This window comes from Castor canadensis, chromosome 4 (genome assembly GCF_047511655.1).
Source record: "Castor canadensis chromosome 4, mCasCan1.hap1v2, whole genome shotgun sequence".
NCBI lineage: Eukaryota > Metazoa > Chordata > Mammalia > Rodentia > Castoridae > Castor > Castor canadensis.
Window position 1 is genome coordinate 38,917,312 of NC_133389.1, and position 23,432 is coordinate 38,940,743.

A 23,432-nucleotide genomic window follows, 5' to 3' on the forward strand; every position below is an offset into this window, starting at 1 on the left:
GTAGTCCATTGGGAGCCACTGGATGTCTCCGAGCCGTGGAGGCCAACATCTTCCGAAAAGGAGCAAACCCTGTCTTGGGCCTATATTTTAGGTCTTCCACTTAAGCATTGCTATAAAAAAGGCGAAAAAGAAGGCATTCCCTCCCCACTGGCCCTGCTCCAACCTGGCCACATGTGGCCACATGAGACAGTACTGGCTTGACGACACCCCACTCGCCTGCTGCTCCAGCCCTTGAAAGAGCACAGCTGACTCCTAATCCAACGTCTGCACGAATGCAGGTTTGTTTTTTGCGTCTGCTTTTACTGTAAACCTAAAAATTACAAGAAACAAGTTGCTACAGGGTTCCTACTGAATATCAGCATTCTTTCCTTCCATGTTTTATATCAATTCATGAAAACATGTGTGAAGCATCTGCCCTTTTACTTAAACAGAATGCAAAGGCTCAGATTGCCATACACAGCTAAATTGGGAGCTCCATCTCTGGGAGGGGCACACTAGAGTAGGGTCACTACAGCTGCCCTGGCTGCCAGCTGTCTAGGAGGTCCACACTTGAACCTGAGGTGGGGTGAGGGAGTGGGGGAAGGGGTGGAGAACAGTCAGCCATGGAACAGGAACTCTTAGGGAAAAGAGACTTGGTTTCTTAGGACTGCATGCTGTAAAGTCAGATTCCAAAGTGCCCATTGACTAAGAAGACAGCAATTTGTAATTATTTTTAAATTCTTTTGACTACATCCAGTGTTATTTCACAACATTGTCCTTGAATTTGATACTGGGTAAGAATTTAACATGTTTGGAACTAGACTTGTAAAACAAACAGACCTTAGTTTTAATATTATAAGTTCATCTTAGAGCCCTATATACTTTTTCTACCCTTCTTCTCCTACTAACAAAAAAATCCCTTTCCAACCATCACTGTAGTCCAGCACTGTATTCACAAACAGGAAACTCCTACTTAACCAGAATATTCAGATTATATAGTCTGATTGAAGGGTCAACTTGTGCACTGCTATAAAAACCAGGCAACAACAGTACGCACTTGGCCTCCTGTGCACTTTCATCATGGTAAACCTCACCTGCTGGTCACCTGAATTTCACAATATTGCTCCCCAGCTGTCAGTGGCCCAATTCTTGACACTTGACAAAGTACTCAGGCTAATGTGGAACAGCTTCAGACCTCTTTTGCAAAAGTACAGTGTACTTTCTACAAAATTACAACAGGGGTGGGGGGTGACATAATGCATTTTGTCAAACTTCATCCCTCAAATCTTCCCATGGAATTAGACAAACATTGTAAATGCTAATCTCTGCAAAATTGCTTTCCAGAGTCCATGAAAATGTAAAACTGCCGGGACTATCTATGCTATAAATATGATCAGAAATGGGTATGGTAGTCTAAGTAGAGTGAAGCTGGGATACTTCCAAATGCCAAACACCAATCATCTGAAGGAGCCTAAGAGTCACCCATTGAAATGAAAACCACCAAGTATCAGTTTGGGTGGAAAGGCAAAGAATCTAATTATACTTTATAATAGGCATAATTATATGCATTAATATCCCTAAGATTTTTCCTTTTCATTAGAAGCATCATGTTCAACCAAAATTTCTTGAATTAGTAACAACCATTAATTTTTATAAAAGGAAAAAAAAAACCATGTAAACCAAAAATAAATTTCAAAGAGAGCTGATAGTAGTTAATTAGATGCATTTCAAGGAACTAAAAAGTTGGTAAAAGAAATTAAGGTCAAAAAAAAGAAATTAAGGTCAACCTTGTAATTTTTTCCAAGGCCATTTCTTTTGCTGAGTGGCTTGTTTTCCAAATACCTGGGGAAGGGAACCCAGTTAAGTTTTCATATGTGCCTTCTTTATTTCCCAACAATTTCTCACCAGCTCAGAACCATCCAGAAGAGCATTATAAAAGACAAAGTGTGTGGTTGTGGAGAAAGGTTTCTAAGGTCTATGAGCTCTTGAAACAAAGACACATGTATATACAATAGGCCTGCCTTACTCGTGGATTTATTACATGTGGTGTGGACCAAGTGCAGCCAAAGATAAATAAAGAGTCAAAAGAAATTGCAAAATCAAATATTTTAAATCCTTGCACACATTACCAGCTCAGTGAATGCCGAGAAGCTCTCAGTCAGTCCCACGTTAACGTCAGTTACATTTAAACCACTATGTGATCTGCTGAGTGCTTCCCTGCCCTTAATTTTGTAAAAATCTGCCTCCCAAAAAGCAAATGGTGTCCCCAAAAAACAAGGTAACAGTTAATGTGCTTAACTGAAGTGAAAATTTTAGATTTGTTGAATCAAGCATCCACAGCACAGCACTGAATGCTATCCATCCTGAGCACATGCAGTCTTTTTCCATGGAACCATAGACCCATGGATACAGAGTCTACTATCTATTCTGATTTCCTCCAGGACTCTTTAGCCTTGAGCTGCTCCTTCACAGACAAAGGACAGTGGGACAACCGGTGTTCACAAGGTGACAGAAAGCAGGCGGCCACTGCAGGCAGAGAAAAGGAGACCTAAGGAAGACAGGAGGCTGGGAAGGCAGGAAGGAGGTGTACAATGTCCTCAGGACACACAGGTGGCCTGAAAGCCAGGGGGAGGGAATGGGAGCAGGCTCGCTTTGAAAGATTTTAGGCAATAGAATGTCCTGGTCAGATTTGCATTTCAGGAAGATCACCCTGCAAAGCATGGAGGAAGGGCTGGCAGAGACCAGCAGGAGGAGAGGGAGCACAGAGTTCTAACACTGAAGTGCCCAGAGAGCTAGTTAAGGTGGTAGCAATTGGAATGTTGAGACGGCTCTAGAATGACTTCTAGACCAAAAATGCTATGTTCCTTAATACCTAGAAATGAAAGTGCAAAGCAAGTGCTATTAACCACATAGTTGTGGAGGAAGGGTGGAATAATGAGCAGATAATATCTTCCTTGGTCACAGGCCACAGCTCCGGATGTGAGCAAAGATGTCTATGATGGAGGTTAAGGACTGATCACGATTCCTTAGTGAGAGCCAACCCACTTTTGCATACTTCAGTGCAATCACAGATGACTAAGAAATAGCATATATGTACATGGCAGCCAGGTATTTAATGTGCTTAGAATATGTTCGAGCTGGTGTATGCTCGAATGCTAGTGTGCCTGCCCAGCAAGCATGAGGTCCTGAGTTCAAACCCCTGTACTGACAAAAAAAAAAAAAGGAATATGTTGAAAAAATAAATTTGTTTCCAGCTGATTCACGAGTTTAGCAGTATGAAAGGCAAAGAGTTCTTCGGTTAGATCAAACGTTATCAGAGAGACCAGACTCTACTCTGTCCTGTCTCTTACTCTCTCTTGCTCCCCTTCCTCCCTCCCCTCGGCCCCCCATGAGCCCTGTTCTGGGATGCTACAACATGAAAAGTTGAAATACCGCCTATATTACACAGTATTGGAAAAAGTATCACTTGTCACTGGATCAAGAATGTCTGTGCAAAATTAAGAATATAAAATCAAATGTAGTCAGAGCTTGGTCTTTCTTTTAGGTCTGAGAAAACATGCTGATAATTTTAATCCTACTGGAATTAGCTCACTTACTTGGGTTTATACTAAATATAGATTTGCTGCAGCCTGGTAAACTTTAAAACATTAATCAATTAAGAATTTATTGCCTAAATAAAACAGTTCAAATGATATAAAGCTGAAAAGGGGCCATTTGTTCTCCATGACAGACTAAACCATACAATTTAAATTTTAATGATGTCTGATAAATCCTTAGACATTGGCAGGCTTTGTAAAAGTCACCTTTCCTTCTTCTGAATCCTGCTATCTGGAAGTGTAATCAATTCTCACCCTACTCCCTCCTCTTGCTGTTGTCACTGTCTGTCTCCGCAACCTCTGATTGGCTTTCACTTGTCTGTTATGAACTAAGGAATGAGACCATAAACCCGGCAGGAATGCACACAGTGACAGTAAGCAGAGAGACCTTTCCTCTGCAGAAGTGAACACAGGAATGTGCTCTGCCAGCTGACTCCACTTTGATTCTCCTACTGCCCTGGCTATTGAGGCCTGGCCCCACCTTGGCCTGCACCACTCACTCTACAGTGAGAAGTGGTCACTGTGCAGAGGACCCATACTTCCCCTGAAAAAGTTTAGGAAACAATTTTTGGTGATGGCTGCATAGAACTGAGAATGTCATTAATGACATCAAAGTGTACTTCTAACAATGGTTAACATGACTTATTTTATGCTACCCATTTTTTTGTCTCACACAGAATGCATTTTAATTAAATTATATGCAGGGTTTTATAAATTATATGCAGTGTGTTTTCTCCACACACCAGAGAATAAGGGAAGCATAAGTGTTTGATAAGTGAAGTGGTGAGCCTCAGCATTGACCATGAAGAAAGCATATATGTTTGGAGCAGCTGAACACTTTGGGAGTGGCTATGTTTGATGAATAGATGTTCGATGGATGATCTTGACCCTAAAAACAACTCACCATCCATGAAGAAAGCAGCCCTGGCTATGCCGGGCCTACTGATTAGTAAAGGCCCCCCCGCCATCCAGCAGGCCTGACCTCTGTGCACAGTCACACAAGAACCTGCTGCTATCTCTAGAATCCTGGTCCAATATATTAATGTAATACCAAGATACTTTTTTTTTTTGTGGCACTGGAGTTTGAACTCAGGACCTCACTTTTGCTAGGCAGATGCTTTACTGCTTGAGCCACTCCACCAGCCTGAAACATTTTTATCTTAAGGTCTCTTTTTCCAAATACAACCTGATCACAAGCTTTAACTCATGTTGGAAAACATAAGAAACTGTCCACCTCTTGAACAAGTTTCTGGTGACTATTGCTAAAAAACCAGGGTGCCTAACTCAGGCATCGAGTTCTAGGAAAATTGCATCCTCTGTTACAGGCCCTGTCTACTGCCAGCTCTTCAGTTGTCTTTCATTGAACAAAGGTTCACCAGGTGGCCTTGGTGGGCAGTGTTCCTGGCCAAGCTGCAGGGACATCTTACCAGAATGCTTCCAGAAAGATGAAGAATTTCTTACATCATTCATTTCTCAGAGGGCTTTTCTGCTCTTTTCAATACCCAGCCTTCATGTAATTCAATAGCAAATTTTTTTCATCAAAATTTAAATCTGAAATAACTATAGGAAAAGGTATTCTGACTTTTATGAAATTTCTTAAAGGACACTTTCTTCTTTCTACCTGTGTCCTGATTTTGGGAGCAATAAGTTCATTCAGGCAACTCTTCTCCAGAATCATTTCTATCCTTATATGGACAAAATGGCACGATATCCTTCCATGACACCCAGATAGCTTTCCTAGCTGCTCAAGAATGAATCACATCTTCCTCCATGGCATTCATCAACCACCCTGACGTAAAATATGTGCATTTCACAATGTTTTACTTTTGCTTAGGAATGGTATGAACTTTTGTCCTTGGAGTTAGCCTTATTCCTATTAATGTTTGCTTAAGTACCAGAATTGACGTACCTTTCATTTTCCTGATATATAGCTTTTTCTCTAATTGCTCCTCAAATGCAGATGTGAACATACATCCAGAAGGGGGCTTGCACTTGGATAGATATTCTTATGGATATCTGGATTTGAGCAGCTTCTCTGTCTCCCTGCCACTCCCCACTAAGGTGGTCCTGAGCACTATTAACAAATACACACTTACTCTTATTGCCTACAAGGGATAAGGGGTGGGGGAGAAACAGTCTTGGTTATAATTAAGAAAGCACACAGGACATTTTTTCCAAGAAGCTCAAATCCTATTCACCACTCCTGTGATCCATTTGTTACCCTGCAGATGGCCCACCAGGGTCAACTTTATTTTAGGATCATCTGGGTGGGGGTGAGAAAGGAGAGGCCAAGGGAGCAGCCATTGCCTGGAGCAGGGGCTACCCAAAGGAAGAAAGGCAGCAGGTAGGCCAGTCTTCCAATGGCCAAATGGCAGCTTTATTTTAGGATCAGAGGCAGAAGAGTGCCAAATGGCACTGGAGTAAGTTAAGGCACTGTCCTCTGGGGAATATGGGAGCTAGAATCTTGATTCCTCCACCTTTTTGAAACTTAACCACTACAGCCTTCTGCTGAGCCATGCAAGCCCTGTGCTAGAGATAAAGCCATGGAAGTAACTGCTCTATTTTGTGCCCCAAACAATTTAAATATGGCAATCTTATTACACTGACAAAAAAGCAGTAACAAGCTAATAAACATAAGAAAGAGTGAATAGATGGAAAACAACCACTGGAAACTAGGAACAAAAAAAATTAAGAGGTCAGACCTCTGTGGTCTTTAAGTACTAGAATTCAATGATTAAATATCCTTTCAAGAAAGTTAGTCTCAAATATAGATAGATATGAAACCAATTGATTCCTAATTCAGGATCTCATAGTAATAAATGATGTCCATTGAAGAATTATATTTATCGCAAGGAAATCTATCAAAGCACTTAAAAGTTTTACAAGTGAAATTTTAAACTGTATTTATTATTTCGTTAAAAATACTGGATATACATATGCAAAACTATTAAGTTGGATCCCCTACTTCACACTATATGCATAAAAAAACTGACTCAAAATGGATTAAAGACCTAAATGCAAGAGCTAAAATGGTAAGATACTTAGAGGAAAATGTAATAACACACTTTCATAACCTTTGATTAGAACAGTGATTTCTTAGCTATGACCCAAAATTATAAGCAAATAAAGAAGGAAAAAATAGGAAACTTGGACTTTGTGTAAGTGAAATGTTTCCTGCTTAAAAGGACATCAAGAACAAAAAGTTAACCTACATAATGGGAGAAAGTATTTGCAAATCATAAATCTGAAAAGGGACTTGTATCCAGAACATATAAAGAACTCACAACTAAATAAAAAAGCCACATCACCCGATTTTTGAAATGGCCAAGAGTTTAAAGAATATTTCTCCTAATGTGATATATAAATCTCTAATAAGCTCACAAGCAGATGCTCAGCAACACTTAGCCACAAGGGAAATGCAAATCCAAATCACAATGAGATACCATTTCAAGCCTGCTAAAAGAGCCAGACAATAACAAATGTTGGGAAAAATGAAGAAATTAGAGTCCTCACACACTACTGGTGAGAAAGAAAAATGGCACAGCTGCTTTAGAATTCAGTGTGGCATTTTCTTAAAATGCTAAACATAGAATTAATCTGTGACCTAACAATTCCACTCTAGGTATATACACAAGTGAAAAGAAACCACATGTCCACAAAAGCTTGTAGATGAATGTTCAGACTAGCATTGAGTAGTGAGTATAGTGAAGCACTATGAATATAATAGCCAGAAAGTGGAAATAACTGAAATTTCATCAACTAGTGAATGGATACACAAAATGTTGTGTACCCACACCATGGAGTATTAGTCAGCCACAAAAAGAAACAAAGTAATGATGCAGACTACAACATGGATGAATCCTGAAAACTTATTACAGGAAAGAAACTAAATACAAAAGGCTACATATTGTATGATTCTATTTATAACTAAGAATCTAGAATAAACAAATCTACAGAGACAAAGTAGATTAGTGATTGTCACATGGGCTAGGGAAGTTGGGGGAAATGGGGAGATTGATAATAGATATGGAGTTACTATTGAGGATGATAAAAATATCCTAAAATTGTAGTGATGGTTGCATAACTGTGAGTACACTAAGAAGCACTGACTTGTATACTGTTGAGTGAAGTATACAGTGTGTGTTGGCTCACACTCAGAGCATAGTGCTAGTTGTTAGTTGGAATGGGGTTGGGCACAACTCATTGCCAAGCCAACTCCTTCCAAGTCAAGGGAAGAAGCCATGGATAAATATACTGGGATCTGGTCAGGGCTGGGCAAAGTCCATCAGGAGGAAGAGCTCAGATGTCCAGAACCCAGGGAACCAAGCCCAGAGTGGATGGTAGATTGTTTCCCTGGAGGATGTGGGCCTTGTGACTTGTGCCATTAAAAGGACATTTTGCTGCACTGTATAAATAAGAAGTGTGTGAGGTGACTGAAAAAATGGTCACAATGGTAATAGGTTGACCAGGTGATACGACCATTAATTACTATTGCTGGGAGGGATCCAAGACACTGCCCACTCCTCCTGCTGGAGCTTGGGTTACTGCAAAGCAAAACAAGAGCAGCCCTTGGGGGAGGAAGATGACAGTTGAGCAGGGACAGGGAGGGAAACCAGAAGGTGACAGGCATATCCTTATCATTAATCCAGTGACCCAGGCAGATGCTGCACTTCAACTGCACACTAATGACATGTGCAAAGCACTCAACTCATATATGAGCTCACCCCACAACAAGTGCAGAGCTGTGTACCTAGCCAACGTCTACTGGTGGGAGGGCAGGTAGACAGATGGCAATGTGACAAAACAGAAGGAGAAACCACATATGGTCTTATTGCAGCACACAAGTGCCACCAGTGGGCATGCCATTAATGATTGGTCTTTTGCCACTAGTACTTCCTCTTTACTAGCCCATGAAAGTAGTTTATAGACTATTCTGATGCTCAAGTTGCCAGTCAGAATATGCAGCAGCATTTACAGCAAAATTCCCTAATACTACTGTAAAAATAATAGCTGCCAGCTGCCATGGGCAGCTGCTTTCAGGTAAAAGAAAATCAGAGAAAACTGATTCATCCCAAAGTGAGAATGACTAATAGGCGAGAGGGGACAAATTTTCAAAAAGAGTTGATAATCCAAATCAAACGTATGCCCAAGGCTGTGTTTTTAGGCACATACAGAAATGTTATGAAAAGAAAATGCTCACAAATGCATAAGAGTTAGCTCCCAAAAACATGAGAATAATAAGACAAAAAGACTGGTAGATTTGTGAGCTGTCCAGCTTACCAAATCTGTATCTCTGTGGCAGGCCACATTTCATCAGGTGCATCTGTAGCACAATGCCTACTATACGCCATACTCAGGTGACAGGTGGCCCAGCACCAGCATAGTGAGCAATCTCTGAAAGCCAGCGCTCATTTCTCATTGCCTTGGAAAGCAAGTGTTTGCAGGTGCCACCTTGCTTTAGAAAGAATAGACAAAGTCACAGTGTTTAATTTAGGGCAAATCAAAGTCCATTGAAGTCCTCACTCCTGAAATGAATATGCCACCTGGCCATTATCAAAGACCTACTATGTGCTTAGCACTGCAGGCACAGCTCACTGAGCAGCTGACTCAACTTCTGCAACCCACAGAAAACTTGAAATATCATGTTTCAAATAGAAACAAAACCTTCCTTCGTTTAACCAACAAAAAGGAAGAAAAAAAGAAAATAATTCTTATGCAATTCCCAGTGTTCATGACCCTTACAGCCACAAATGAGACTTACTCTCCATGTGGACAAGAGCACATCTGTTCCATATTTTGACATGTTCACAGTCATATAAAAATGTCCTCACAGCTGACTCCTCAAGAACCTTATGAAGCATATATTCTTCACTCATCCTGAGCACTGTAAATCTTGGTCCTTAGCCTTATTTCTATTCTGTGTTTTGATTATCTTGTTTCCACCTACAGTTCACATACCCAGAAATAGAGGCAAACCATATATAAAACCTTAAAATTTAAATTGCATCCTGCAGACATTTCCTGATTATCAATTTGGCTCAGAGCATGATTCCAAAGACAGTAGAAGAAGCAAGGAAGAGGAACCTCTCCATAGCTTTAAAAATATGTTTTGATCTTTGAACTAAATCTTTCTGCAAATTAAAACTTTTTTCCTTAGAATATAATTAGACAAAACAGTAGAACCCAAGCATCCTTGTCTTGCTGTGAATACCGTTAGGCCCATTTCACAGAGGCACAAGTCAAGGAAAGGAGAAGTCAAGGGAAACAGCTGCCAAATCACAGAGTCAGGAATTAAACCCTGAACATTCAAACCCCACCTCCACTTCTCTTTCTGCTAGATGGGAGCTGATGTTTGATAAATAAGACACGAACAGTAATAACTTCACAAAAGGCAGGACATGAAAAGGAGAATCAGATGAATTATCATTTACTAGTATACCAGTTTTATATCAAAGTATACATGTATAATTAATTTTACATTTCTTCTAGTGACTGCTAACTAGAAGGACTAAAAAAACTCTAGATGAAAGCTAGAAACACTCATAGCTACACCATAACAACAGCAGGTGTAGTGGCAACCAGATTGGACATTGAGGGACTGTCCTATGAGCACTCGGTGATTCTGGCTCACCAGGGAGTTCTGCCTTTGGTACCTCGCTAGCCACTAAACTGGGTGCATGTGAACCCCAGGAGCTGAGAACTCAACTTGGCATCACCTAGGAGTTTATCTGAAAGGCAGAATCTTAGGCCTGCAATCTACAACCCCAGGTGACATTCTTGAACATGACATCTGAAGATCTGCCCCTCAGGAATGTCTATCATAGCATAAGGTCAGACCATGGGCACAACTGAACCTGTGCAACAGCAACAACCTGCATCCCTACTGGGTGCCAGTATTGTGCTGCGGCCTTCATACCCCCATCCACCCTATACAGTGGGCTCTACAATCACTGGATTACAGAAGAGATTAACTGAGGTCACTCAGCAGCAAGAGGCCAAGTGGGATTGGAGTCAGACCCTGCTGCTTCCATCCCAGGAAGGATGTCACCAATACCCCACATACCCTAAGGTATAATACCTTAGCACATGACCTGCAGCTACAGAAGCCCTGGTGGGATGGAAGAGTCCCCAAAGGAGGGCACAGTAGGAGACTGTACAGCCTAAGAGGTCAGAGAAGCCTGGGCTAGGGGATAGCCATGCCAAAATGATCAGGGGATAGAGATGGTAGGAGTGGGGTAGTGGGGGACTTAATATATTACTTAACCTGGGGAAGCTTGCTTTCTGCTTCTGTATAAAGAAGGCAATGAACCCTACTTCCTAATGAGGCAGAAATGTGATCCATAAGTAACGCATTTAGTGCAGGTGGACACAGAGCAAGACTGGCTCTTGTTACCCCGTGGACACTGGGCATATATTAGCTCAGAGCTTCTCAGCCCTGGCTTCCCAGGAGAGTCACCTGGAAAAGATTCGAAGGACACCAAGACCCAGCTATATGCCCAGACAGCCGGATGCCGCTGGGCTGCATTCTTTTTAGCATCTGCTCCCTTATCCCAATTCAGTCACTAATATTCCTACCTTCAATTGAAGTGACTTTGACGGTTGCTTGCAAAACTCTAGTACAGTTTACAAGGTGAATTATTCTAATGAAATTTGTAATTTCTCTGCTAACATTTCCTTATGACCTTTTACTTTTGTGTCTTTTGTGATAACTGTTGAGATTCTATCCTGGGGCTTCTCTTTTAATCGAAGGCCAATAGAGGGATCCCTAAATCATCAGGTACACTTCGAGAGTACGTACAGGCTGAGTATCCCTTGTATAGCTGAAATGCTTAGGCTAGAAGTGATTGAGATTTCAGGTAGTTTTGGATTGTGGAATATTTGCATGTACATAACGAGACATCTTGGGAACCCAAGTATAAACACCAGATAAATCCATTTATATTTCACATACACATTCTCATGGCCTGAAAGTAAATCTTATGGAATATTTTAATCATTTTGTATATCAAACAATGTTTCATGGTGTGGAATTCTCCACTTAGGGAATATGTTAGTACTTAAAAGGTTTGGATTTTGGAGCATTTTGGATTTCTGATACGGGCATTAGGGATGCTCACATGGATTTATAAAACAGCCCTGGCACACAGGGGGCATCTATTGTTCTGATCTTACAGGTACATGAACAGAAGACTTGACTTTCACCTCTGAGATAACCTCAGAGATGTGTTTTTAAAAGTGAGAAGCAGCTTATGGGATTTCATAAACTAACCACAATTCTTCATTCTACCCTACACCCTTGGGTACATGCGCCAGCTCACGTAAGCAATGCCTTTTTCTATGTTGCCAGTCTCATCCTGAAGAGGGACTATGGGAAGGCTGCAGAGGAGGGGGACACTCAAGCCAGCCCCAGTGGTGGAGGAGGAAAGAGAACCTGGGGGACATCCCCAGCACCCTTCCCCTAACCTGGGGCTTTCCTGGCTGGGCTGGGGTCTGCTCCAGCTCTGGTCTTGGAAGATGTTCACTGAGCACTTCAGGGGAGTCAAGATCCTACATTCTGTACCCCCATGGACCCTACCCAACAAAACTGTCCTGCAAGATTTTCACTTCATTGCCACAGCTTAGCAAGACCTAAGCAAGGAGAGCTTTCCTATGGCCTTGCCAGCTTGAGTTCCTAACTTGCGTCACCACTGGCCACAGATCCACCCCAGGCAAACGTGTCTCTCAGCAGATGTGAAACAAAAGATGCTGCTCTGTGTAAATGCTGGGTTTTATGCAGCTGATGGAAACTCACTGCGGTTCTCGTTCAGATACTGTGAAGATGGAACAAACTTGTTATTAAAGACTTAACATTCAGAAAAATACAAAACTCTACTCTTCATCAAGCCATGTTTCACTTGGAAGGGGAATGACCAAAAAGGTTACACAATGTCACACCAAAAAGGAAGCAATGGATATCAAGGAAAAATGAAGTAAAGTTGTAGAAAAATGGACTCTTCTAGCTTTGACAATTGTCCTTTCCTCTGTAGGGTACTTTCACATTCATATGTATTTATACACACATATAAACATATATAAAATGCTTTATTGCATATTAGTATAAACATAAACTTTAAGTAATTTTATTGTTTTACATATTTCCCAATATATTTTAATATATTACAACTAATATATATTTCCCAGTGGTATACATAGATCAAGACCAGCACTCTGGGGTCAGGCATAGTGGTGCACATCTATAATCCCCCAGCTATTTGGGAGGTAGAGATAGAAGAATGATGATTCAAGGCCTGCCCAGGCAAAAAAAGTCAGCAAAATCTTATCTCATAAAAAAAATTTTAAAATAAGCCAGTCCAGGCGCCAGTGACTCATGCATGTAATCTTAGCTACTCAGGAGGCAGAGATCAGGAGGACTGCAGTTCGAAGCCAGCATGGGCAAATAGTTCACAAGACCCTATCTCAAAAAACCCATCACAAAAAAGGGTTGGGAGGGACTGGTGGAGTGCTCAAGGTGAAGGCCCTGAGTTCAAGCCCCAGTACTGCAAAAATAAATAAATAAACCAGACATAGTAGTATATGTCTATAATCCCAGCTACTTGGGCAAAGTTAGGAAGATCTCAGTCCAAGGCTGGTCCTGGGCAAAAGCACAAGACCCTATCTGCAAAACAAACTAAAGCAAAAAGGGTTGGGGGTGTGAGAGGTAGGAGCACTCACCTAGCAAGCACAAAGTCCTGAGTTCAAACCCCAGTACAAGCAAAGGGAAGGGAAAGGAAGGGAAGGGAAAGAGGAAAGGGGAAAGGGGAAAGGGGAAAGGGGAGGGGAGGGGAGGGGAGAGGAAAGGAGAGGAGGGGAGGGGAGGGGAGGGGAAGGTTGGGGGGGGAGGGAAAGGGGAAAGGGAAGGAGAAAGGAAAGGGGGAAGGGGAGGGGAGGGGACAGGAGGAGAGGAGAGGAGAGGAGAAAGGGAAAGGAAAAAGGAAAAGAAAAGAAGAAAGAAAGAAAAGGTGAGCACTCTGGTCACTTGCCGGAGTTGGTATTTATAAGCTCTACTGAGCAGGCTGGGCACAGGCTAGGCTTCCTGAGCTATGCAAGAGCAGAAGATGGCCAGCCTCCTCCAGCATATTTTCAACACCTGATCTTCAGCACATTTTTTGCTTTTAAAAACAAAAGGGCAAAGTCTGGCTGGCTCCTCCCCTGCCCCAAAGGGTGCTACTCCTCATAGGCTTCTGTTCTCAGAACTCTAACCAAGCAACCCCAATTTCAAAAGTCTTGTGCTCACATTATTCTCGCCTAAAATAAACCAAGGTCTTTTTAAAAAATTAAACAAGAATATTAGAGATTGAAAACATATGTTCTCACAGATATGTGCACATGGACACAAATACAGCATTATTCAGTAGAAGCAACCCACATGTCCATTCCACTGACGAATGGATAAGCAAAACCTGGTATATCCATATAATGAAATGCTACTTGACCGTAAAAAGGAATGAAGGACTCATCCATGTTACAACATGTAGGAACCTTGAATCCATTATGCTAACCAGAAGAAACCAGGCACAAGAAGCACATATCATGATTCCATCTATATAGAATTTCTAGAGGGCAAATGACCCATAGGGACAGAAAGTGGAATTGTGGTCACCAGAGACTTTGGGAGGGGAGTGGGGAGCAGCTTCTAATGGATACAAGGACAAGGGTCCTTTGGAGAGTAAATTAATGCTCTGGAATTAGAGAGTGGGGATGGGTGCATGGTTCGATGAATTTGCTAACAATCAGGGCGAACATCCTAAATGCTTTCTACAAAGATGAACTGTATGGCATGTGAACACGATCCCAACAAGAGTCCTGTGAAGATTGAGTTGATGGACCTGTATGTGTAGGAATCTAGCATTATGACCCTCACAGTTCTGAGGCAGCACTGCTCACATGAAGCCAGCCCTGCCCTGTAACCTCTGGTCTCTACAATAGACAGGCTGGTTCCATGGGGCCTGCCCAGTCAGACACCATAAAACACTTGAGTCAGTCAGCATAGGGACCTCTCTCACATGCCAGCTGCACCTCTGCTTCCCAGGCAGTGGGGCTGCAAGGAGAGGGCTGAACTGGCCCATCTCTCTAAGCCTCTGCTCCTCGTGTGATCCTCATGCCTTGTGTGGTCCTACTTATAAGTAATAAATTGGTAAAATGGGCATTCAGTCTGTCTGGCCAATAATTATGGCCACCCTGGGTCACACGACAAGGGCAATTTTGCTATTAGTGTATATTAATGGGGAGGGGGGTCATTGTGATATTTCCCTACTTGCATATAATGTACATTGACCAATTCATCCCTTCCATTACTCTTTCTTACTCACCTCTTTCTTACAATTCTTAATCGGTTTTATTATTCTTTCATACAGACATATGAAGTATTTCAATCATGTTCACCCTTCCCATCACCCTCTCCTTTTGCCCCCCGCCTTCCCATTAGGTGCCCCCTACCAAAAGGTCCTTTTATAACCAGGTCACTTCTTAAGGTCTAGATTCAGCATAAGAGAGAAAAGATATTTGTCTGTCTGAGTCTGGCTTATTTCACTTAACATGATGATCCATCATGTTCCATCCATTTTTCAGCAAACAACATATTTCTAAAGAATACTCCATTATATATATTTCACATTTTCTTCATCCATTCATCAGTTGCTGGGCACCTGGGCTGACTGTATGAATCAGCCCATCACAGAAGTTGAGGGCCAAATTAAGCACTGTCTTACAGGTTTCCAACACTTAACATCTCAGAACTTTGCTTATTTCACTGCATCTGATCCTCATAAACGCCCTTGAACATGAAGGCTTTATTGTGCCCATTTTATGAATTGGGAAAATGAGGCTCAGAGAGGTACAGTGACCCAGCCAAAGTTACTTACCACCAGAGAGCAGGGCAACAGAGCAAGATCCTGGGGACTCAGCCTCCTGATCCAATACTTTCTTGAACACATAGACCCACCTCCCCTTCTCATGCTCCTGGCAACTAAGAAGGGCATCCTTTTCAATAATAGGTCGTTTTAGTGCATGCCAGCTACTGTTACAAAATACCTTAGACTAGGTAATTTACAGAAACACTGTTCACAATTCTGGAGGCTGGGATGTCCAAGATCAAGGTTGCAGCAATTTAGTGTCTAGTGAGAGCATGTTCTTCATAGCTAACACCTTCTCTGTGTCTTCATATGGCAGATGGGGCATGGGGCTTTTTTACAAGGTCACAAATCCCCTTCATCAGGGCTCTACCCTCATGACCTAACCACCTCCTAAAGGCTCTACCTCCAAGATTCCCAAATGAATGTCCCCACATGAACGTGGGGACACAAACATTGAGACCACGGCACAGGCCATGCGTGCATCTTCCAAATGTTCAGCAGACAGCTCCTTCTCCCTTAGCACCCAGAGGCTCAAGGGAACACAGGAGTGATCCAGCCCTTGTGCTGAGCAAGGGCCCGGCCTTTCATATCCACACACAAGAAACTGAGACCAAAGCCAGTAGCCTTTATACATTCTCCCGCCCCTCCTGTTTCATCCTCATCATCCTGACCCTTCTTTCATTTTTGGCCTCCTACTCTGGGTCTTCTTCTCCATCCAAAGAAAGGAGAGGATTCCATTCCAGTGGTGATGGCTGCAGGCACTGGTGTCCTGGTCACGTTTGATTATACCTCTACTGCCCAGCCACCATCACTGTCCCAGGTCATACAGCTCTTGTCTTGGGTGGACACAGTGAGTGAGAAAAGCCCTTCTTAATGGCCATGCTTCTGTGGGTGGAGTCTGAGGTTGGCATTCCTGACCTGGAAACCATTTTGGATGTCAGGGTCCTAGTGGTCTCCACTAGAGATGGGGGTCAGGGGAGTGGAAAAGACCCAACCAGACTTAAAAGAAAATTTCCCTGCCCATCTAGAAGGGGAGTGGCAGGAGCCATGTTTCTCTTTTTCTTTCCACAAGAAGGTAACCATTTATTGGAATGTCTACTTTTTTACTGTATAATTATTTTTAAAGTTTAACAGACTGAGCACTTGCAGCACATAAAATTATCATTTATTCAAAAGCATGTTTTATTCCAGGCCATTTTTTCCTCCATGCCTCTATAAACACAAACAGAAACCATGCAAATTAATTAAAATCATCTATAAACTCTGCTACATAAAACCAGGGCTGGAAAAACACATTTCAGTTCACAGAGAAAGGCACAGGCAGCCAAGAAGTGATGGATGCCTGCAGCCAGGATTTGTTCTTCCTACTCAGTTTTTTGTTGTTGTTGTCTTTTGTTTTTGTTTTTTTGTGTGTTTTTTTAATTTATTTTATTATTCATATGTGCATACAAGGCTTGGGTCATTTCTCCCCCCTGCCCCCACCCCCTCCCTTACCACCCACTCCACCCCCTCCCTCTCCCCCCCCACCCCCTCAATATCCAGCAGAAACTATTTTGCCCTTATTTCTAATTTTGTTGTAGAGAGAGTATAAGCAATAATAGGAAGGAACAAGGGTTTTTGCTGTTTGAGATAAGGATAGCTATAGTGTGAGATTCCTCTCATTGCTTTCCTGTATATAAGTGTTACTTTCTAAATTAATTTTTCTCGAATTGACCTTTTCTCTAGTTCCTGATCCCCTTCTCCTATTGGCCTCTGTCACCTTAAAGTTTCTGCATTAGTTTCTCTGCATTGAGGGCAGAGTGCATTGAGGTTTGCACTCAGGGCCTCATGCCTGCTAGGCAGGTGCTCTACCACTTGAGCCACACCTCAGCCCTGGTTTTTTTTTTTTTTTTTTTTTTTTTTTTATACTTTTAATACTGGGATTGAACCCAGGAGGTTGCAAATACTAAGCAAGTGCCTTACCACTTGATCCATACCTCCAACCCTTTCTGCTTTAGTTTGCTAGGGTCTTGCACTTTTGCCTGGGCTGGCTCAGACCACAATCATATCCCTACATCCTGAGTAGCTAGGATTACAGACATGCCCCACTATGCTCAGCCCCCAGTAACAGCTTTATTTGGGATTCTGGGTCCAGACAAATTTCCCAAGGCAAAATCACCTTGGATGACTAAGGGGAAAGATAGTCAAGGGGGCTAGAAGGGCCCTGAGCACTGGCCAAACCAGCCAGGGGGCCACTCTGAACACCTAGGTCAGCCTGAGAGGGGGAAGAAACATCTGCTGAACTACTCCTACTGCACCACAAACCTAGATGGGGTCTCTAGATTGGGTAGACCCAGATGATCCCAACTTGTGTGCTGGGACATCAGGACCCTTTACTGTGCTTCCTCCATGAAACAGGTAACCTAAGGAAGCTTCCATATGCCTCAACAGAAGACAAACACAACAGTCTGCATGTGGACACATGGGACTCCACTTCAGAAAACTCCAATATGTGTCCAGACATATCCAACTGAGACACTGTACAATTCCAAAAGAAAGCATAGGCTGGGAAGGGCAAGGCCTGGCATGGCCTAGATCAGAATCAGAAAAGATGACAGACAAACTGCACACTTGCCTTTCTCACAGAGTGAGCAGCTTAACTTAGTTGAACCAGGCCGGAATCCAGGGCCACTGAACAAAGAAGCATGTGACTTACTCTGTCCAGTGTTGTTTAGACTCTCAAAGCTGAGAAGCGAGAGGCCTGTTTTCAGAGAAGTGCCCTATTCCCTGAGGTTTGCTTACTTGGGGTCAGACACAAGGCCCTAACTCTCCTGCACTCCTGGAAAACAAGCAGCTCTTGGCACAAGTATTGGATCACAAAATGCTACACTGTCTCCCAAGGGCATACATTCAGAGTTCATTCCAACCATGGGTCAAACCAAAAAGGAAGAGACCCACACCTTCCCACATGTCATACGCACTCTTCCTCCAGTCTTCATCTGTACCTTGTGCCTCCCTACTCACAACACACTCTGCATGCTCTAAAATACCCCTTTGAGAGCCACAGAGGTCCTGAGTATGCACCATGCCCTTCAATGGATAAAATGGGCAGACCTGTACTTATTGTGGTGAGAGCTGGAGCAAAGGTGGAAGAAACACAAAGCATAGATGGATGACGGAGACTGCAGGGGTCACTGAATTAAAGCTTTACCCAAGACTGTATGAGACGCCACATGCAATGGGTGTCCCAGCCCTGCCTTGCTCCTGGCATACCCTGACCATAATAGAACAAGCCATCAAGACCGCATGCCAGCTCCACACAGGCTCCCAGCATCTACTGAGCTGAAATCCAAACCAATATTGGATGGCTGTGCTTTCCTGCTCCAAAACAGTGGTTATAGAATTACCACATGATCCAGCAATCCCAAAGAATTGAAAGCAAGGTCTCAAAGAGACATTTGTGTGTCCATATTCAGAGCAGCATTATTCACAATTACCAAACAGAAAAACAAAATGTGGTATATAAACACAATGAAATATTATTCAGCCTTCAAGAGGAAAGAATTTTAATACATGCTACAGCATAGAGGAATCTGGAGGACTTAATGCCAAGTGAAATAATTCAGTCATAAAATACAAATACTGTCCAATTTCATTTATATATATTTATATGGAATGCCTAGAATAATCAAAGTCTTAGAAACTAAAGTTAGAATGAGGGTCATCAGGGGTTGGGGGTGGGAATAGGGAATTGTGATTTATTGGAAATGGAGTCTCAGTTTTGCAAGGTGGAACCTGGACAGATATGGTAGTGATGGATGGTTGCACAACAATTAAGGATGTTTTTAATACAATTAAAATAAACACTTAAGATGGTAAAATTTAACTTAGGTGTATTTTGCCACAACTTAAAAAAAAAACAGTGGTTGAAGAGAAAACTAGTCAGTAACTTCCTTGCAAACAGGAAAAGCAAGTGTGAATTGAAGGAGGATAATTTAGATGCTGAGCCTGAGCAAGCAAAGGGAAAGAGAGAGCAAGGGAAAATGATCAAAGAGCAGAAACAAAGAAGAAACTGAGGCCAAGACCCCTTGCTTCAGAGAGAAATTCTCTACTTACACAGGAACAATTTTCTCTTGAAAATCCTGGGTGTTTCTGACCAAAGGACTTCATTTGTGCTGCCACTGAGAGACCCGAACAAACATCCTTTCCAAAATGGTAACAGGATATGAGGTACTTTGCAGTTTTATTGGAGAGAAAAACCAAACATAAGTGACTAAAGTATTCAGAACTTAGCAACACTCTCAATTAAATATTGTTTTTATTTTTAGCCCTTTGAAAAAAAGCAAATTATTTTGAAACAAGAAATGACAAGACATTTTTTGCATTAAAAAGAAAAGCAATAAAGTTTCCCCTAGGTTTCTGAAAATTTGATAAAAAGGCAATTCACTTTGTCCTCTGTGCTCCCATTAGACTTTCTTTTTGCACAAGATAAATGGCTCCACAGCCCACAGCACAACTACAATAAGGTTATGGTTCAGTCTGAGAGTCAAGCACACCAAGAGCACAGGCAGCTTCCTCAAACCCAGGTGGCTGCACCTGGACCACCTGAAAACCTGCAAAACTCCAAAATAAATACTCAGGTGGCCCACAGAGAATGCCCTGGGATCATCTGTTTAAAGGTTCAAAAAGACAGTGGCAGAAATTCAAATCAAACGAGATATTACCTCATACTCATTAGCACTGCTATCAAAAAATAAATAAATATGACCAGGCATGGTGGTATAAGCCTGTAATCCCAGTGCTCAGGAGGCTGAAGAAGGGGGATTGTGAGTTTGAGACTAGCCTGGACTACATAGCAAGACCCTGTCTCAAATAAGCAATAAATAAATAGATGGATAAATAAAATAAGTTTGCTGAGGACAGGAAGAAATTGGAACCCCTCAAGCTCTGTTAGGAGGAATGTAAAATGGTGAAAACAATATAACAATTCCTCTGGTAAATAAAAGCAGAATTACCATATGATCTGCAACACCACTTCTATGTACATTTGAAAAAATTCAAAGCAAGGTTGCAGAGAGACACATTTGTACACCCATGTTTATAGCAGCATTAGTCACAATGACCAAAAGAGGAAGCAACTTGAAGGTCCACTGACAGATGAATGGATAGAGAAAACATGGTATAAATGCTTACAATGGGATATTGCCCAGCTTTCAGAAAGAAGTCGATTCTGCTACTCACACCAACACGGATGGAACTGAAGGAAACAGAAGACAAACCCGTAACTATGTAATTTCACTGTCTAAGGCATCTAAAGTGGGTACAGAGACAAAGTACAAGAGGCATTTCAGAGTCTGAAGGAGAAAGAGGGTCTTCAGACCTTCTGAAGTAGGGATGGTCAGTTTTGTAAGATGAAGAAAGTTGTGAAGACTGGCTGTATAATGTGAATGAACTTAACACATTAAGTGTTAACTGAAAAGGATAAGTTACTTAGACACATGTCACTACAACTAAAAATTTATTCTAATGTATAGCTGCCATGTATATGCATATATACACATGTATATGTATATATAGTGCCAAGAAGAGAATAACTTTCTCATCACCATAGCCACCCAAGCCCATCCGCAGCTCCACACACTTTACGCACAAGCGAGACCATTACAAATTGTTTCGACTCAAGGCCAGTCTCAGATTCTGAAAGTCTAATTCTAGTAAATCAGGGAACCACAAAAACTTCCATGAGGACACCCCAGCTCCAGTGTGCAAAAGAAAAACTCCTTAGGACCCTTGTGGACCACGTGCCCCTGTGCATATGTTTAGAGGCTGTGTGGTTGGCTACCTAATTCCACAGACAAGGCTAAGGACCCTTTTAGTCCACACTGCAATCTTTCCAGAGGTCAGAATCATTACCACACTTAACAGACAGGGAGAACTGCTAAAAGAGAAGACAGCCATTTCTCCCTTCCCACCATCACTGCTGCCTCCAAGGTCAAAAGATCTGCACTGAGAAACCCCCAACCCCCCCAGGAGAACTGCAAAAATTCAGTTCTAGTACTGAAATGTTTTCTTTTGCAGAGCAGCATAAACTTAATAAGAAAAATATGTTAGATTAAAATCACACTCAAAATATCCTTTTAACTTCCTGCATATTTATTCATTTTCTGGAAGTTGTGTTTAAGCACACAGCAGGAAAAAGCCATTCATTTTGGGCTTGTCTGCTCCAATATCCACTCTCCCCTACCTCTCACTGGAAGAACTTCAGTTTTCATTCGGGTGGACCTGGAGCCAGCTAAAAGGATCCATTTCCAAGACTTCTTAGTAGGTCCCTGTAGCTACATGATGAAATTCTGGCCACTCAGATGGAAGAAATGCTGTAGGGAAACTCCCAGAAAGTCTCTTTAAAAATACAGGGCCAGCCCTTCTTGGGCTCTCCCTCTTCTCTGCTCCCTGGCACAGAAGTGATGACTGGAACACAAGCAAGCCTCCTGGAATATGGGAGATTTCTAAGAATATCAGACCATGACAGAGAAGGACTCATATCCCTGATGCCCTTGGAACTGCCATACTAGCCCTGGAGTAAACCTACAGACTGCTTTTCCAAAACTGGAAAGTACACTTCTATCTGGAAGCCATTAAATGTTTGGGGACTTTGTTATTTAAAGGAAAATTGAATTCTAAGTAATGATTTTGAGGAAATTCTTTTAAAAATCACCAATAATTTTTAAATGAGGAGAGAATTCTGTAAAAATGGAGGTAGCGGCAATGCCGCACTTTCTTACTTTTTCCAAAATCCTGCATAAAAATATAGCAAACTAATAGATGAAAGGTATATGGATCTCTGTACTGCTTCTTACAACTGTATGGAAGTCTCAAAGTTGTTTTTTTTTAATTTCTAAATACCCTCTTTAAAAACCAACCAGATAGCAAAACAAAATCCCATGAACATTTAATATAAAATGACAAATGTCAAAATACAAGTGGATGAGAACAAATTCCACAAACACTAAAATTTAAATGGGTGAAGACAAACCACCAACAGCCAAAGATATGCATGGTATCATTGTCTGTCCAGGAGAAATTCAAGGGAAACAAAGAGGCATTTGATAAACCTGAGAACAAGAGAACCAGAAATAGCTACAAAGAGCCAGAAAGTACTTCCTGGGAAGGACAGAGGGCCAATTTGAGAAGAGCAATTGCAACCTAGACCAATTCAACACCTGGCAAGTCAACAGGCCAGGGCCCACACAGAACGTTCTTAAAGCTGGTCTCCAGGGCAGGAGAAACTACTGGAAATAGAATCAAAAAGAAGAAAGATAAGAATGAGAATATAAAAGAGATGGGGCAAATAAATGTGAAAGATGAGCACAGAGCCTAGAAAGGAAGGTGAGTGAAGAGAGAAAGGAAGTTTTGACCCACACCTCCTTCTAAAAGTTCAGGAAAGTGACTTCATATAAAAATGAGCACTGTAGAAGTATTGAGATCAAATCTCATGCAGGGTTACTATGAGATAAAAGAGAGTAAGGAGCTAAATAACAAACAACCCTACAGAAAATGAAAGCATGTGGAAAAGACACACCTAAAGATGAAGTCTGCAGCCCACGTTTTCAAAATAGGCTAAAGATAGAAATGCTACAAGACAAAAAGAATATAAATAAGAATTAGAAAAACAAAGAAATCAGATGCTACAACTCAAGTGTAATTTGAATGTACTCAAAATAAAACAAATGAAAGTAAATTAGAAGGAACACAAAAGTAAGTAAATACAATAAATAATGCTTTAAGAGATGCAGAAAGTTGGGCTGGGGAGTGGTTCAAGTGGTACCACAAGTCCAAGAGTCCAATCCCCAGTACCACAAAAAAACAGAAAAAGAGAGTGGCAAGATGGCTTGGGAAGATGCAGACCACAAGGTGAGCTAAGCGGCACTTGGTACTCCCACAGACAACCCTGGGCCAGATCAGCATAGCCCCCGACAGACTGACCCCC

The 23,432-nt window shown here is 41.9% G+C and overlaps 1 protein-coding gene across 11 annotated transcripts in view; it reads right to left on the bottom strand.

Annotated features, from left to right (window-relative positions):
- The window catches only part of Fhod3 (formin homology 2 domain containing 3), a 489,096-nt gene that overhangs the window by 369,725 nt on the left and 95,939 nt on the right, over nucleotides 1-23,432 (bottom strand). The gene's annotated exons all lie outside the window — the stretch shown is intronic.